Source organism: Ixodes scapularis, unplaced genomic scaffold (genome assembly GCF_016920785.2).
Source record: "Ixodes scapularis isolate PalLabHiFi unplaced genomic scaffold, ASM1692078v2 PGA_scaffold6__148_contigs__length_123643588, whole genome shotgun sequence".
Taxonomy (NCBI): domain Eukaryota; kingdom Metazoa; phylum Arthropoda; class Arachnida; order Ixodida; family Ixodidae; genus Ixodes; species Ixodes scapularis.
The window spans coordinates 5,858,532-5,871,921 of record NW_024609881.1 but is presented as its reverse complement, the minus strand read 5'-3'; the positions used below and the strand labels follow the sequence as shown (position 1 = coordinate 5,871,921).

General features: G+C 46.2%; 1 pseudogene; it reads right to left on the bottom strand.

Moving 5' to 3' along the window:
- Nucleotides 1–7,301: 7,301 nt before the first annotated feature.
- On the bottom strand, nucleotides 7,302–8,167 carry LOC120836596 (annotated as a pseudogene).
- Between the last annotated feature and the right edge of the window lie 5,223 nt (nucleotides 8,168–13,390).

Genomic DNA, 13,390 nt, shown 5'->3' with positions numbered 1-13,390 from the left:
TTCTTCGGAAGGGGAATACGCCGTACTGTGTCAGTTCATTCTTGTCGTATAGAGTGTTTCTCCTGCATTTCCTGGACCATTAGCAAAACACCTATGTCCTGTAGGACTCGCCTTCCAGTTCGGGTTTGTGATAGTCGCTGGATTTGCACCTGTCTTTGTGCCTTTCTCATTTCATCGAAAGTGTTGTGTATCCCCATTTGATCGAGGCCGTCGTTGGATGTTTTCTGACTAATCCCCAACGCAGCCTTGAAAGATCTTCTTATAATGACATCTAGGGAGTCTTCCTCTGCCTTCTTTAAGTTCATGTAGGGTGCAGCGTACATTATTCTACTTAATGTGAAGGCGTGCACTAGCCTACACGTTCCACTTTCTTTGAGTCCGTAACTTCTTTTGGATGTGCGCCTTATGAGTCGCGCGACATTATCCACCTGCTTTCTTAATTTAGTGAGCGCTTCTCTGTTTCGATCCTCGATAGATACTATCATCCCCAAAATCTTTACTTGATCCGCTCGTGGAATGTCCATCCTCTGTAGTTTGATGTAGAATTCTTCGTTCTCCCTTAACTTGCGATTCTTTGATGTGCGGACTAGTAGCGCTGATTTATCGGTGGCACATTCGAGTCCAGCCTCTTTCGCTTCTTGCCGTACAATCTTTATGCCAGCGTTTATAACGTTGTTTCTAGACGGTGACGGCAGAGCAGTCCAGAGTGTTATATCATCGGCGTACACTGCATGTTTGAGTCCTTCAACTTCTTGAAGCTTCCTTGACAAGGGGATCATTATCAAATTAAAGAGTAGCGGCGATATTACCGATCCCTGGGGTGTTCCTCTTCCTTTGTTGACTTCTAATTCGTCGGTTAGCTCTCCTTCTAGTTGTATTTTGGCCGTCCTCTTCTGTAAGAAGTCCTTGATGTAGTTGAATGTTCTCTCGCCCAGGTTGAGTGCAGACACTTGTCGTAGGATTGCGACGTGAGAGACTCGATCAAAGGCCTTTCTAAGGTCGAGTGCAGCTAGTGCTGTCCATTTCTACTTGTGTATACCTTCCTTGAGTTGGAGAAGCACATCTTGCGTGGATAGCTGTTTTCTAAATCCAAACATGTGCTCCGTGAATAGGTTGTGTTCTTCCATGTACTCTTGAATCCTTGTTTGTATGATGCGTTCTAGTACCTTACCCACGCACGAGGTGAGTGAGATTGGTCTTAGATTGTCGAGGGTCAGAGGCTTGCCGGGCTTGGGGATGGAACACACCGTCGCGTGTTTGAAGTCCTTTGGAATGACCCCTGACGTCCAGATTTCGTTAAGGTAATTAGTGAGGCACCGCACTGAATTGTCGTCCAGGTTCTTTAGCATTCTGTTGTTGACTTTGTCTTCTCCAGGGGCAAAGGCAACCTTGAGTTTAGCTAGTGCCCGTCTTATTTCATGTTCCTTGATTGGAGCGTCTAATAACGGGTTGCTGTTTCCTGAGTAGCTTACGTCATTTGCCCCTGCTTCCGGTGGAGCGTCTAGGTATCTCGCGTAAAGGTCGGCAATGAGGTCTTCCGTGTTTCCCACATAGTCTCTCATTAACTTGATGAGAAGTTTTTGCGTTTCCGGCTTGGTGTTTTCCGGGGCCAGTATCTTGCGAAACAGCCCAGAGAGAACACAAAGTCCTGAGGATATCCCCATAATATCCCGATGTCCCGGCCGGGAGGAACTAATTCTGGGGATATCCCTGGGACTGCAATCCTCAGGATATCCTGTAGCGGGCATGTGTGGGAGATCATGTTACATGTCATCGTCCTGGGGACATCCGTCGGATTATGCACCCCAGTATATCCTGTCCGGGAAGAGTTTGTAAGATTCCCCTGCTGATTCAACCAGTAGAATACGAAACTAAACCCACAAAAATTTAAATATAAATAAATAATTAAATAATTTTAACTGTAATCTTATTATTATAAATGTACTTTAATATCATTTTTAATGATTATAGAGCTTCAAATTGAATACGAAATCTTGGCGGTACTAGTATCGGCTATAGGCAACTTCGCGCGTGCGCAGTTTGTACGGTTTGACCATTTGGCGCGATTCCGTGGTCCATCAGAAGAAACAAGAACTCGTTTTCGTCTTGAAATCATCAAGGCCTGACAGGTAAGCACACTTTTTCTTACTTTATAAGTTCCGCAGTGTCACATAAACTGTTCCTGAACGCTTCGTGCGTAACCCTGTGATCGATCTTGATCGCGGTTTTGAGTGATCCGGGCGCATTGTTTGGTTTTGGTAGTTACAGGTGTGGTCGCGCGCTGTCATACCTAAATACAAGACATCCCGGACGTTTCGGCGGAAACTACGGGAAAGTGTGGAAATGTATCTACGGTTGGCAGGCACGGCCGTCGATTTGGTGTGCGATTCCGGTCCCGCAGTTTACTGTGAGGCTGCGGTGGCGGGCGAGTCAGACGGGTCGTCCGGCAGTGAGGGACCCAGCTCCGGCGTACGTTTTTCTGCTGCCACCGAACGCGACGCAGAGAGTCAGGAAACAGTCTTGAACACCAGTCCTTCCTCATAAGCTAATGTCAGATGAGGTGGCAGTTGAATTTAGCTTTCAGGGAGGCAAAAGGAAGAGGAAGTTTTGTAACCTTCGGAGCTGGACAGTTCTGCTTGGTATGTAACTTTGCTTACTTCTCACTATAGAGTCTTGCAACCGACTGAGAGTAATTTGGTGCTGAACACTGCAAACATGTCTATACTAGTTTGGGCATCGAATGTACTAAAATTTGTCACAGTAACAGCAAAAGCTAATCAACTGGAAAATTTAACTCAATCTGAACATTTACTCTTCCGATAAATTACTGTAGGGACTGTGAACTAGTGACCTTGCACACTTTCCTGCATCAACGGGTATTAATATTTGAGGCATAGTTGAGAAAGAATAATATTTCTTTGGGGTGATGCTACTTACAACAGCACATATGCAAGCACTCGTTTTAGATGGCAAATAATTTTTTCGCCTCCGCTGATTTTTGCGTAATAAACTTTTCACATTTTCTGTGTATTACTAGAGGAATTCAACCTGTTCAATTCAACCAATTAAAGATAAAAAAGATATGGCACTTGTAGGTCACTTTTGGAAAAAAAATTGGCAGTTTGGCGCCAACTACAAATTCGTTTCGCGCCCTAAATATAGCTCTAAATATTTTTTTCTTCTTTGTAAATTCGTTTTGTAATATTTTTCCATCTAGCCTGTTTAAAAAAAAAAAGTTTTCCTTTGCATGGTGTCCTCCAAGGGGTTAAAACTAAGAAGCCTGATAATCACAACATCTCGACCTAAGGAGTCGTCGGTGGCTACTGCAGCAGGAGGCGTCGAGATACTCTAGCTGCCTGTAGCAGCACATTATTTCTTGATCCCATGCTCGCAGTAAAGCCGAGTTACACTGACATCATAGATATTCAGGTCTTCTCGAATTTTTTTGCCCAGTGGTTTTTAGACAACCCAAGTTTGCTGGATGCAGAGTGGATCTTTATAAAATAATACTTTTATTGCCTATCTTGGTGGCTGCCCATGCTCCGTTTCATACTTAATGCGCAACGCTGTCAAGGCTACTGGCGCAAGCGTCTGGCTTGATCTTGCACTTTCGCGCGCCCTTAGTGGGATGCTAGATGAAGCCACACGCTTGTGCCAGTAGCGTTGCATTGAAGTAGGAAACGGAGTATAAGAATTAATGATTGGATTGTGCCAACCAATGTTAAGTTGCTTTGAATCCTGGAAAAATAGACTGTGCATTTGGTTACTTATTTAAGAAAACAGCTGGCTTCCGCGCACTACTTCGGCTTTGGAACACACTTGCATTCTTTATCGTTCCAGAATGTCTGCTCGCCAATAAGGGCCTTGGGGCGACTGAATACAAGGTGGAGAAGGCACTGAAGTCATGGCTCGCCCATGCGAAGGAACGGATGGAGAAGCGACAGCCAGAAGGGTAGGAGTGGGACTGCTAATTCAACTGCAAGGTTCTAGTCATTTTTAAATACCGGGCGTCTTAAAAGAACGGTTAACTCTAAAACGGCCTGTAAAAATCAACGATTTGATGTATCGAGATAAATTTTCTAAAATATGTTGTTTACTGGTCAAATTATTTAATTGTATTTGAAGTTTTAATTCTGACTTGAAGGAACTTAAAATAAATTCATTACTTTTTCAAAAACTTGGTGGCAGTTGTTGGTAACAGTTCCAACAACGACATTGTTTGCTTGCCTTTTGCAGGGAAGGCACCACCAGTCCAACAAGCGCCACGCACGTGTTTCTAACTTTGTGTTCCTGCGGGAGATACCTGTCAGAATTAAGTTCTTCGTGTGCCTGTCTAACCTAATTAAAAACTCATGCCAAGAACTTAATTCTGACAAATATCTCCTTCTGAAACATGAAGTGAAAACAACGAATTAGGTACTTATCGGACTAGTAGGGCCATCTCTGTAAAAGGTAAGCAAACATGGCCATTTTTTAACTGTTCGCGAGAGCTACCGCTAAGTCCTTGAAAATATCATTTTTATAACTTTAATTTCCTTCATAGTCGTAGTTGAAACTTGCACATTTTAATGGAAATATCTAACCAGTAAACGACATATTAGAGGAAATTTTCTATGCAATACATAAAATCACTAATTTTTGCAAGCCATTTCACAGTAGAACTTTGGTTTTGACGCCTGGTATATTATGTGATATTTTTATTTTTGGAATGTTAAGCAAACATTTATTAGAGAAATCTTGTTCTGATAATAAAGTATTCAATGCTTTTGATGCTAACATGTGCCCATGTCTTTACTGAACAGCTTTCTTCGAGCTCAGTCCTACAGGTTGGCTCAGATACCTCACTCGCATGAAATTTTATTGTTGCCAAGCTCATAGTCACCGTGGAAGATGTATCTTTAGGTAAAAACACAGCTGGCAAACTGCGCAGCCGAGTTCTATTGGTGCACGCCTGACTTGCATCTCACAGCTGTGTGATCCAGGCCACTGCCTACAGCGTCGAGTGCCAGCCAGTCAACGCAACGGAGATAATATATTACCATAGTCTGGCCAGCACGTGACGAGGTTGGCACGCTGTATGTTGGAGCTGCCTGTAAGGCCCCACGTATAAACCTACAGTGTACAGACGGCAACCCGAGGGTCTGGTACGAAGATCCCAGGTATAAACGTAGGAAATGCTGACAACATCCATAGGGATATGTTGAGAATATACTGGGGACCAGAAAAGTGGACCAAATGAATATCCCACGAACGTCCTAGGGAAGTATATCTCCCACCACGAATATTCTGGGGATATCCCAAGGACAACCCGGATCTGGTACGGAGATCCCACGGATAAACGTAGGAAATACTGAAAACGTCCCAGAGGAAATTCTGGGGATATACTGGGGACTAGAAAAGTGGGCCAAATGGATATCCCACGGACATCCTGGGGAAATATATCTCCCACCACAATTATTCTGGGGATATCCCAACTTCCGAGAGGGATATTCTGAGGAGGTCCTCAGAATATGCATGTTCTGTCTGGGAGATGCCACGGGCTCTTCGTGTGGAGCATGTTCTGCGCTTCATCGCATACTTGCTGCCATTTCTGGTGGTTTAGCTGTTTGGCATAGTCTTCAATGTCTTTATATAACCTTGACGCTCTTTTCCTCAGCTTGCTGTAGCGTTTACCAGTGCTCTTCCATCTGTTGTATAAAGAATAATACGTTTCTAACATATTTCCGAGTCTGGAGTCGATGGTTTCTGCTTGCGTGGGGTTTTCGACCTGCCTCGTTGCGTTCGCCGCGTCTTTTACAACCGTGCCGCTCCATTCCTCGATGCTTGTGAAGACTCCGTTTTCGCGCTCTCGTCGGAACTTGTCCCAGTCTACGCAGGGTTGTATTCTTGCCTTGCGTGGAGTGTAGCCCGGAAGCGTAGCCTGAACTTCGATGATATAGTGGTCGCTCCCTGAATTCTCTTGCGTGTTCTTGCAGACGACATCTTCCAGGTTGACCGAGAAGGCAAGATCCGGCGTAGTATTTCTTTGCACGCTGTTGCCTATTCTTGTGGGGTACGTTACGTCGTTGAGTAGGACTGCGTTGTACCTGTCTGCTGCATCTATGATTGCTTTGCCTTTGACTGAGTCCGTTCTATACCCCCATATTGTGTGGTGCGCATTAAAGCCCCCTAACACTATGGCGGCGTTATCTACTAGCAGTGGATTGAGTGCTTTGAAAACTTGCGCGCATTCCGCAGATGCATCTTTCGGGCTGGAGTACATGTTGCATATGAACAGACTTCGTTGCTTTTTGCGTTTGGGGAGAATTTCGGTGACTATGAGTTTAGTGGGTCCGTCCATCGAGACTGTGTGCTTTTTGACGGCCAAGTCTCGCCTGACGAACGTGCAAATGTTTTTCCCCGTTGTGCCTTGTTCCGTGTCAAACCTGTCGTATCCGGGTATACTGCCGTTCGTATCCGTTTCTTGAAGTGCCAGTATATCGGGTGGTGGTTTGCTGTCCATCAGTATCATCTTGAGTGAGTTGATCTTGGTACCAAGACCACCCGCATTCCACTGCCAGATCTTGAGTCCGCCTCTACCTTCCATTTTGGGCGTGTGACGCTGACGGTATCAGTCCTATGTGCGTCTCAATCTTGCGGAATCTTTCCTCGCACGAGTTCTTTAGAGCGCTCACGTTGTTCTGCAGAGTGCTCACACTGTCGTTCAGAGCGGACATTCCCTTGATCACGTCTCGCATCATTGCGTACAATTCGTCCGTCCTCTTGCGTGTGTTCGAGCCATCCTCTGCATCCGTGCATACCGACACGTCCGTGCTTTCGGAGTCGGCTCTGCTTCTTCGTTTTTTGGCAACACGTACTTCGGATTGTGCGTCTTCGGTTTCCATTTGCGTCCCTGGTGCCGCCTTCTTTCTCGGGTCGCATGTCACGGGCTGCGTCTGCATTTCAGATGGTCCGGCTTCTTGTCGCTGCGGGGTCGTGGCTTCTTGGAGCTTTTGTCGAAGCTCCTGGATTTCCCTCTCCGCAGCAAGCTTTTCCCTCTTTAGAGTTTGATACTCTATGCGCATGGCGTCGAATTTCCTTTCCATCTCCTTGCGGAGCTTATCCAATTCCGTTTCCTTCTTGTCAGTTTCTTGCTTTCGGAGTGCTTGGGTTTGGGCGCAGTTTCTCCCTTGGGTTCTTGGCCTGGCAGAGTTGCAGTGAAGTCTGTCTGCTTCGGTAAGGTTCCTTCTCTCGCTTCTCGTGGCGTCTGAAATTCTACGTATCTTTGCTTGCACTCCCTGCAGGCGGAGTAATGCTGACCATCACATATGAGGCAACGAGGAGTGCACGTGTATTCCGTTCTTACACCTCTGACTCTTGGCGGGTGTTCGTGAAATTCCCCACAATTGGGGCACCTTCCGTTGTCCTTCTCGGGGCATACGTCCATTCTGTGTCCTAATCTCCAGCATTTCATGCATGCTCTCTTGGTTTCTCGGTAGATGTGGAAGGGGGACACTCCTCCGAAGAACTTAATGTACGCGGGGAGCTCGCTTGTTCCCAAGGTAATCAGGATCGATCTTCCCATCCGTTTCACGTCTACGATCACCGTGTGCTTGTTGCAGTTGACCATGTGATTCAACAGTTCGGCTTCGTCGACTACGTCCGTCGGGTAGTACACGTTAGTCAGTACTATTCGCTGAAATTCGTCCGGGATGGCTCCATGTCCATGGACTGCTATCTTCTTGTTGTTGCTTATGATCTCCTTGATCTCGACGTACCTGCCTGCTCCCTCAGAGTTGTCCGTGTGAATGGAGATTGTGTTGCTTGCGCTGTTTATATATAGGCTGTCCTCCGCGAAGGCTTCCGCAACCTGCACTCCTGCAGCTTTAGCGATTTCGCCTAAAAGATGTTCTCTCGAGAGGCCGTTGACGTTTAGTTCACGTACCCTCAGTATGATCGTGTGAGTTCGGCTATCCTTTTTAGCCGCCGCGGTGAACTCCTTTTTCAGCTTGCGGTTGCACTTTCGACTCCTGGCAGTTTGCCATCCCGCCGCTTTAGCTGCGTTGTCCGCATCCACTTCTTCCTTTTTTTGCTTCGCTAGGTCCTCAAGATACCGGCGAATATTCTCGTCGTGCATTCTAGAACGATCTTCGTCTCTAGCCATATCCTCGTCCTGTTGCGGCTGCATGGCCGCGTTCGGCCTGAGCGTTAGGCCTAGCTCCCACCGGTTTCTTCACTCGTTTGTGCGATATAAATCAATCGATAAAACTTTCTTGTCGTCTCCGAATATTACAAAGAGACATGCGTTTCTCACCCAGAAGCTCAGAGGATATTCTGGCCCAGCAGTCCGTCCGTGCCAAGGCGTCTTCCGTGTCGAAAACACGGAGCGCCCACAAACACGACCGCACTCGTCCAATCCAACCTCGGAATCCTGACGAGCTGTTACGGCCCATTAACTACGAGGAGCGCCAGTGCGGTGACTCCAGCAGCAACAATACTCCAATTTCTTCTTCTTTTTTTTCTGGGGGGGGGGGGGGGGGGGGGGGGGGCGTGGGGCGTGTCTGTTTTGCAGACGCTCGTTGCAAAGAGCAAGCGCCGCATAAATACATACAATACATACATACATACATACACTTAAAGGGGCGACGCAACAATTTTTGTACTTTGCGCAAATACCGTTAAAAACGGATCCCTGGCGCTAATGACCTATAAAACACGCGTTCGTTTTTCCCCCCACGCAATAGAAGTTTCCGTAAAAAATTAAAGAAAAACGAGCAGCGTTCACACCCTCAACTCGCAGTCAGAACAAGCGGCCACGTGATCTGGAGCCGATTATATGCCGCCAATGTAGATCATAGCCACGCGCTGGGGTTGGCAAAGCACAGGACACGCGCTGAGTTCCAGACATAGTTATGGCTCGGCTATCGCCGTCGTTGCAGCGGTCGGACACAGGCCACTACCCGAATGCTTCTCGAGCTAGTAATTATCACGAGCCCAAATCGAGTGCCCACGCAATGCTCGGGTCCTATCTATGAACCGCATTCAAATATCGTCACTTGGGGTGTACTGCGATCCCCACGTTACGTCATCAAATTTTGCAAAGGAGAGATTGAATGAAAATGATCGCTTTTGTCCTTGAAATTGCACCGCAACAAAAGAGTTTCTTGGTTAGTGGTGTTGCGTGTGAGTATCCTTGTGTCCCACTAGTGCCAGTAAGCTCGTGTAAAGTGAAAAACATTCCAATTGAATATGGTTGCACAGCTCCTTTAAGTGCTTATTATAAAGGGGTCATAGTGCCTGGCTTGACTTTTGGAAACGCAGTGCTATGCATAAAATCCGAAGTGCATGCAAGACTAGAAATACAACAGCGCGGAGTAGGTAGACTGGTTTTGGGGGCAGATTGCAAAACTCCAAACTAGGGAGTACAATGAAACATGAGATGGGTGTCATTTGAGAGCAGGGAAGCTGTGAGTAAGATAGAATTTGAGGATCGGTTGAGGCAAATGGATGGGAGCAATGGGCACGAAAGGTTTTCAGCTCTTTATACATTAGGAGTATAGACACAAAGTGGAGACAGCGCACTAGGAAATTAAGAGGAAAGTCTTTAGGCTATAGTGGAGTTACGGAAGAGCAGGTCTCAGTGAAGAAGAAAATTAAGGCCACAGAAAGAAATTGGTGGCTAGAGGGAATGCAGACAAAGACGGCTCTGGAAAGCTATAAATTACACAAGACAGTTATTGCCAAAGAAAGCATTTATGAGAATGCTAGGCGAAGCTCATTGCTGTTTGAGGCGAGGACGGGTGTTCTGCGAACCAGAACATACAAAGCGAAGTACCAGGAAATGGAAACAGTGTGCACTGCTTGTGGAGAGGAGGACGAGACGGCTGAGCACTTGATACTCTACTGTAAAGGGCTTCACCCTATGCCTACCGAAGACTACATAATTTAATAAAGTCATTGGGTTTTAGAGACAGCGAGGGAAGAGTGGATTTCAAGACAGTAGAGATTACCAAGCAAAGATTAAGTGAATGGTAGCGGAAACCGAGAGAAAACTAGGTATTTTCTTATTAACGGTTGGCAAGGAGGTTTTATAGACTCACTTTTTTTCAGTGCGAAATGAATATAGTTTTCACATTTAAATATTCTAAGCTTAAATGGTAAAACAAAATGGCTAGGTGTCGTAAGCTACCGCCCGATCCAAAGGGCTCAGCCGGATTCATCTATCCATCCATCCATCCTTAGCCCTCTTCAAGAGTCTTTCCGCCGAATTCAGAAACCTCACTCAAACTACACTCAAACTGAAGGGCCCCTCCACTTCCTCGAGGAAGGCGCGAGGGCCGGTGTAGGACGCCGATCTCACTACCCCTCCGCTTCGACTACGGTAGTGGTTATGGCGTACGCCAAAATCAATACCGTAGTCATTTCGGCGTACGCCATAGTCAATACCGTAGTCTTTTTCGCATACCCCAAACACACTACCCTTACGCCAAATTCAATACCTTGAATAACGTCGGTTCAGCAGGGGTTGAGCCAATCCGTATTTCGCTAAAACTGGCGGAAGTAACTTTCTGCAGCAAAATACCCTGATTGTTTGTTGTTGTTGTATGAGCAGCGGAACGCGCGCGGCAGGCGTTGTTAATTTTGATTACCGTTGATACGGCTGACGGCGCACAGAGCTGAAGGGCACAAGCAAGGAAGCTTGGAGTGATTCTGTGTCAATGTGATTTGACGTCGCTTCTTTCTGTTTCTTCAATCATGGTGCAAATGCAGGTGCCCGACTCCCGAACGATTCGAAGGCAAGAATGGTAGCCCGCCTATCCGCTGGTCTTTCAATCGCATGCACTGTCGTCATTTTGGGCACAGCGGAAGAAAATAAGACGCTCACTATTTTAAATAGCGTGCGATCGCCCTGTCTAGGTTCTGGCGACACCGTTTCAGGCTGTAGATGAGAAAATTTAGCCACTACAGTACGACTGCTAGCCTGGGGTCTATGCGTCACAACAGATCGAAACGGGTGGGGGTGGGGATCCCTGGCAGCGGGACCTTTCGCTGTACGAGCTGCTGTGCGCTAACACGCTCGACCTCCGATACCCCCTTGGGTCACAGCGCTTGCTGAAAGAAGTTTTGGATCGTTTTACGCAGATTTTGCAGTGCGTACGAGACGCACAACAGCTACGTACTACGTCCTAGATGCCCAAACTGAGGCTCGCTACTTGTGCGTGGCTCTCGTGATCTGGGGAACAGTATGCTCGCTATGAAAATGTTGCAGTGAGAAGTACGGAAAAGTCATATTATAAAAGAAGAGTATTTTAAACTGGCTTGCATTGTCACTGAACATATGAAAATAAAACTGATTAGGAATGCCGATCAGATCGAGTGGAAATGTGATATATTGTGCTCAAGTTATGTGTGAAGTTGCGTCGGCACAGGAATTCAAACTTGTTGGCCCCACCCCCGCTCCTAAACTCTTCCAATGTTGCTGGCAGTTTTTTTTTAATTATTATTATTATTATTATTATTATTATTATTATTATTATTATTGTAACTTCAAAGGTCCCAACAGGGGCATTACATAAGGAGCGGGGGGGAAGTACATGAAAAATACAAAACATCAACATATAAACAGACAGGTGGCTTACACCGACAGGGCTGGTGAGTAATATAAACAGTGAGAACAAGTGTGTGTGAAATAAAATTGGTACATAAATACACTAGCTAAAGGAGTAATCGAAGCATTGCGGAACAAGACAGGGTCGCCTATTGCCGGGCAGAACCAGGGTAATCACCGACTCACACCAAGCATTCCAGAGCTTCCAGTCGGGCTCGGTGTCCTGAAAAGCGCTTCAGGTGCTCAAAAACAATAGACCCCCAAAGGAGCCCATAAAATTTGAATGGGTACCTGCCCACTCCGTGGTAGAGGGCAACAAACTTGCTCACCAGCAGGCCTGCGCGCTGACTTACCGGGCCACAGCCATGGAAGAGGTGCAGGACCAACCCATGGTGACCTAAAAGCAAATAGTAGTTGCACTCTACTGCAAGGAAAGGCGAAGACTGCCAGCCCCACATCCTAAGTTAACGCTGGAGGAACAGGTAGCGTATAGGCAAAGTCAGTCAGGGTCCTTCCCCCACCCCCTTTTACTCAGTCGCATATGTTCCCCACTCAATACAGTGGGAACTGCCCAGTGTGCCAAGAGATAGGAACCCTCCGTCACAAAATAGGCGAGTGTAGATTCAATCAAGACCACCCACTACCCCCACCCTTCCCCCTGAAGAGTGATGAACTTGCTGTCCAGCCCTGCCCTGGAGAATCAGCTTCAATTGGTCAACAGGGGCCAGGCAGACAAGGCAGCATATAGGATCTCGTGAAGGGGGAAGCCCTTCCATCCGGCACAGACCACCGTGTTGAAATGCTCAGAATAAAAGTTAATTCTCTCTCCCTCTCTGATTGGTTGAAGTAGTTTGTGATCCGAGATATATGTGATATGGGGGGCTGGTTTAGTCGTGACGATGCTCTTCTAGGAGGAAGTAGGAGTGAGTTATGAAGCATCGGATTATAATAGAAAATTTTATGAAATGGGGGTTAGGCATGATATCTTATGGCGCGACCTATACAGCTGGAATTTCAGTGCAGAGACATTAGTTCTTCGGTAATGATCATTAAGAATCAACCTGGCTGTGCGATTTTGAACTGACTCAAGATGGTTAATGGGATAAATTTGATGAGCATTCCGAATTGCTGCTGCATACTGTAACTTTGGTCCAACGTAAGTCTCATATGCCATTTTCTGGAGATGAGATGGTGGCACCTTCAGATTTCTTTTCATGTGCCCGAGAGTGTGTGAAGCCTCTGCTGAGTCTGTTTCCATGTGTTGCACCAAGATATTTATAGATGTAGGCAGGCAGAGATGATTAGTCTAGAGCCAATGGAATACAAAAAATATGGTGTTACATGTTTCCAAGTAAAGCGAAGTACTTTACATTTTGGCATGTTTAATGACATAAGTCATTTGAAATACCAGGCATGAATCGGGTCAAGGTCACTCGGAAGATTCAAATGGTCATCAGACAAAGTAATTTTGCGATATAGGACACAATCGTAAGCAAAGAGACAAAGCCTTCAATTGATAAGTCTTTAATAAAAATAAGAAACAGTAGTGAACCTAGTAATGCCCTCTGTGGAACCCCACATATAACGTTAGTAAGATATCTGACATGTGGTTGTTAGCCAGAGTGCGAGAAAAGAGAAAGTCACGAATCCAAGAAAGGACCAAAGGGTCGATACCCAGGATAGAAAGTTTTGAAATTAGATGACGATGGGGAACTCTGTCGAATGCCTTCGAGAAGTCGAGGAATACAGCACCGGTTTGGCCCTGCGAGTCAAGGTTAGTGACTAACTTGTGTTTGAGTTGAA